This window comes from Chelonoidis abingdonii, chromosome 5 (assembly GCF_003597395.2).
Source record: "Chelonoidis abingdonii isolate Lonesome George chromosome 5, CheloAbing_2.0, whole genome shotgun sequence".
NCBI lineage: Eukaryota > Metazoa > Chordata > Testudines > Testudinidae > Chelonoidis > Chelonoidis abingdonii.
Window position 1 is genome coordinate 94,263,463 of NC_133773.1, and position 4,599 is coordinate 94,268,061.

The window sequence follows — 4,599 nt, forward strand, 5'->3', positions numbered from 1 at the left end:
TGTGAAAGTTTTGTTTGTTTCTCCTTGATGAAAACCCGCTCCCTTGGTTCACTCTACTTCCCTGTAAGCCAACTGCCCTCCCCTCCCCGCTTTGATCTCCGCTTACAGAGGCAATAAAGTCATTGTTGTTTCAAATTCATGCATTCTTTATTAATTCGTCACATAAATGGGGAGATAACTGCCAAGGTAGCCCAGGAGGGGTGAGGAAGGAGGGAATCACAAGGGTGGGGTAGTTGTAGGGACACCCCCTAGAATGGCATGCAGCTCATCATAGAAGCGGCACATCTGGGGCTCTGATCCAGAGTGACCATTTGCCCCTCTGGTTCTTTGGTAGGCTTGCCAGAGCTCCTTAAATTTCACACGGCACTGCTGCGGGCCCCCATTATAACCTCTCTCCTTCATGCCCTTGCAGATTTTTTCAAATATTCCGGCATTTTGTCTTTTGGAACAGAGTTCGGATAGCACAGATTCGTCTCCCCATACAGCAATCAGATGCAGTACTTCCTGTTCGGTACATGCTGGAGCTCTTTTGCGATTCTGGGACTCCATGGTCACCTGTGCTGATCAGCTCACCACACCGACTAAACAGGAAATTAAATTCAAAAGTTCACGTGGGTTTTTCTGTCTACTTGGCCAGTGCATCTGAGTTGAGAGTGCTGTCCAGAGCGGTCACAATGGAGCACTCTGGGATAGCTCCCAGAGGCCAATACTGTCAAATTGCGTCCACACTACCCCAAAATCAACCCAGTAGGGTCAATTTCAGCGCTAATCCCCTCGTCAGGGAGGAGTACAGAAATCGATTTTAAGAGCCCTTTAAGTCGACAAAAATGGCTTCGTCATGTGGACATGTGCAGGGTTAAATCGATCTAACGCTGCTAAATTCAACCTAAACTCGTAGTGTAGACCAGGGCTAAGAGTTTTTTCCTCTCCATCCCTACTACTAAAACCTTTGTTTATGCATTGCACTCAATTACTCCAACCGCCTTATTTGCCTCTCCCCTTTCCTCATCAATCCATTTAAAATACTGCCACTAACATCATTTTCTTTCTTAGCTGCTCTGACCATATTAACATGAGGCTCCCTTAGATTCCATTCACTGACATTCCCGTGCCTTCCATATCAAGTTCAAGCTACTCCCCCGCTCCACAGTCCTGAACTGTCCTTTCCTATAGCTCTTACTCCTCCCCCCCCACCATTTCATTTAGCCTAACCCTCTCAATATTTATTCCATCTATTTCCTTCCACTCATTTTCTTCTATACTACCCTTCTGTTCAGAACAGAATCTCTTTGTGATCTCAAACTCTTCTTCTTCCCTTCTTACATTAAATCTGCCAAAGCAGAATTCTTCAAGCCTTGTTTGCCCAGTAAAGCTTGATCTACCTTGAAGACTGTATTGGTATAACTTTCAATTAGAGACGATTTACCAGAAATTATACCAGTAAGCCCTCCCTCTCCCCTCCACCTCCCCGGCCAGTGTGGATACAGTTATACTGGTATAGCTCATTCCCATCCCTGTACAATAGGCTATACCAGAATAAGGCACCTTTGTATCAGCATAACCTCAGCCACAGTATGGGAGCTGTACTGCTTTAACTGTTAACTATACTGGCATAATTAATGCTGTACCTTTATGTTTAGACAAGCTGTAAGTCACTGTATACACTGTTGATACTGGATAAACAGATTGTCCACAAAGAGGCTCCATTAAGAGCAGCATGACCATTAACCATCTGAACTTTTGATTGAAAACAGAAGTCTTATCCACTGGAGGCATGGAGATCTCACTTTATCAGATGCACCTGCAGTTCTATTTTAGACTATTATTCTATACTTACCCTCTTCCAGTGATGCAGCCAGACAAATATTCTCTGAGCTCAGGTAAGAGGGTGGAAGGGACAAGGTGCCATTGCTCTCCCTGTCATGCATTTTTTCATTATGAACAGCACTGGAGTTTTGGAGTTTGAGGTTAGGTTTCCTCCAGAATATAGACAGCCACCAGTACTCACACACCATAACCTGGCCATATTCTGAACACTCACCTATTTGTCCTAGGTTTTTGATAGCTGCCAGCTAGGTTTCCCTGATAATTTGATTTATGTACAAGGACTCTCTGATCAATCTCTTTAAAGTCATGGAACTTGACAGGCAATAAGGTGTATCATTGTAGTCACTTATATATGAGAGGGTTTTTTGCCTTAAATTAAGATACATACAGTGAATCCAGATATTATGAAGAAAGTAACCACAGCATCATAAAAATGTAGGACTGGAAGGGACTTCGATAGGTCATCTAGTTCCATCCTATGCACCGAGGAAGGACAAAGTATTATCTAGACCAGAGAAGGGAACCTTTCAGAAGTGGTGTGCCGAGTCTTCACTTATTCACTCTAATTTAAGGTGTCACGTGCCAGTAATACATTTTAACGTTTTTAGAAGGTCTCTTTCTATAAGTCTATAATATATTACTAAACTATTGTATGTAAAGTAAATAAGGTTTTTAAAATGTTTAAAATTTAAATGCTTCATTTAAAATTAAATTAAAATGCAGAGCCCCCCTAGACCGGTGGCCAGGGCCTGGGTGGCTACTGAAAATCAGCTTGCGTGCCGCCTTTGGCATGCGTGCCATAGGTTGCCTAGCCCTGATCTAGACTATCCCTGACAGGAGTTTGTAAAATAAATGCTTCTAATAAATAATTGCCCGAAGCCTGTTTGGGAAGTAGCATGAAGATACTGTTGCTACAGAGGACCAAGGCTCATGTTAGCGAGTAAATATAAGCAGTAGCTTACATTCTGAAACTGTAGAAAACAAGCCCACCTTGGATATTAGTTCAAATATATCTGAGGCATCGCTTCTCTGGAATAAGTTTAATCACTTTTAAAATAAGTCTGATAAGTGGTAAGGCTTGGGAACTATACCTTAAAAAACTGCTAAAGATCCAGTCAAGGAAGAACAGAGCTCTCAAAGCTGCCTCAACCTTATTCATTATTTTTCTCTGCATTTTTTTGGCCACTAACTCAAAAAACGATTTGCAACTGCACTTCAATAGTAAAAGTAGATTTTTAAAAAAAATGTATCTTACTTTACTGTAGACTTACAACAAGCAGATACTTTGTTTGACAGTGGTTCCTTCCAAAGAAAGACAAATGTATGTACTTGACTTTTCACACAGCATCTAAAATAAAGTATCACTTACATTTAATACTCCTGGAGGAATTCTGTGCCAAAAAATTAAAAATTCAGCATCAAAAATTGAAAAATTCTGCACATAGTATTTAAACATTCTGCAAATTTCTGCCTATTTTATTTGTCAAACCAACACAATATAACCATGCCACTTTTAGTAATTTATTTCAAAATACCTGTCAGCGAGTATGTCTGTAACAATACAGACAACAAAAAAAGATTCACGAAATGTTTTTTGACAAATAGAATCCTTGATAGGCATATTAATTCAGAACTTTGAGTAATATTTAATTTAAACTACAATACAGAAATGTCTTTCCTGCACCGCTCAGAAGTAGTGCAAAAGACTGGGGGAGTCAGGGGAAACGGAGGAACTGACGGAGGGGGATTAATTGCTGGGAAAGAGCCTGGAAGTGAACCTGGAGAGTTATTGGGTATGAGTGGTAGAAGTATGGAACAAATTTTTTGTGGGGTGAGGGAGAGATTGTTAGGGAGTTGGGGAGCCTCCCCCATGCAGATCCTGACCGACTCCTAGCCTCTCTCATTCAGTCAGGCAGATCTGTCCCTGTCCCCATGTGTCCCTGAATCTTCTCTCTCCCCAATGTGTCTCTGCACCCCCACTCAGCCACCCCTCCTGCCCCTGCACCCTCTCCCCCATCTCCATGTGGCCCTGCACCCCGACTTCCATTCAGCCCCAGCTCAATTGTCACCCCACTAACTCCTCTGCCCTCACCCCAGTCTGTCCCCTCCACTAGCCTTCTGAAATCCAGTCTATGTGACCCCCCCCCGCAGCATCATGTGCCCCTCTCTGTCCCCCCACCCTATATCCTGTGCCTCATCACCTGATCCTGTGGGCAGGGTACTCTGAGGAACACAGCCACTGCCCCCTCCCTTTCCGTGGCTGGCTATTCTGAACCAGAGCTGGTTGACCTCCCTTTTGATGCTGCAGCAGCCCCTGGTGGGAAAAAGGTGTAATTGCAGCGTCTCTCCAGCAGAATGTCTTTTCGGGAGGTGGGGGAGAGGGAGAATCTGCGGGACACATGAATTCTGCACCTGTGTAGTGGTGCAGAATTCCCCCAGGAATAAATTTAAGCTTACTTGAACAACTCCTTCTTCCAATGTTACCCTAAAATCATTTATGGACTTTCCCTGAATAATGTGTGATTTAAGAAATGACCAGTTTCTAAAGATACTCACTGTGCAGTTCCTCTTGAACAGATGAGCTCGGAGAAATTGTCTCTGCATAAAAAAAAAACTTTCGCATTACACTAGCCCCTTACATATCTTTTGAAGCATACAGTATATTCTAGCATAGCAGTATATCCTTTTAAAATCGATCTGCCTTTACACGAACAGTATTAAAAATAATAAGATTGCACAAGTGCGCTTTAGCAAATTATACTTGGACTTTCA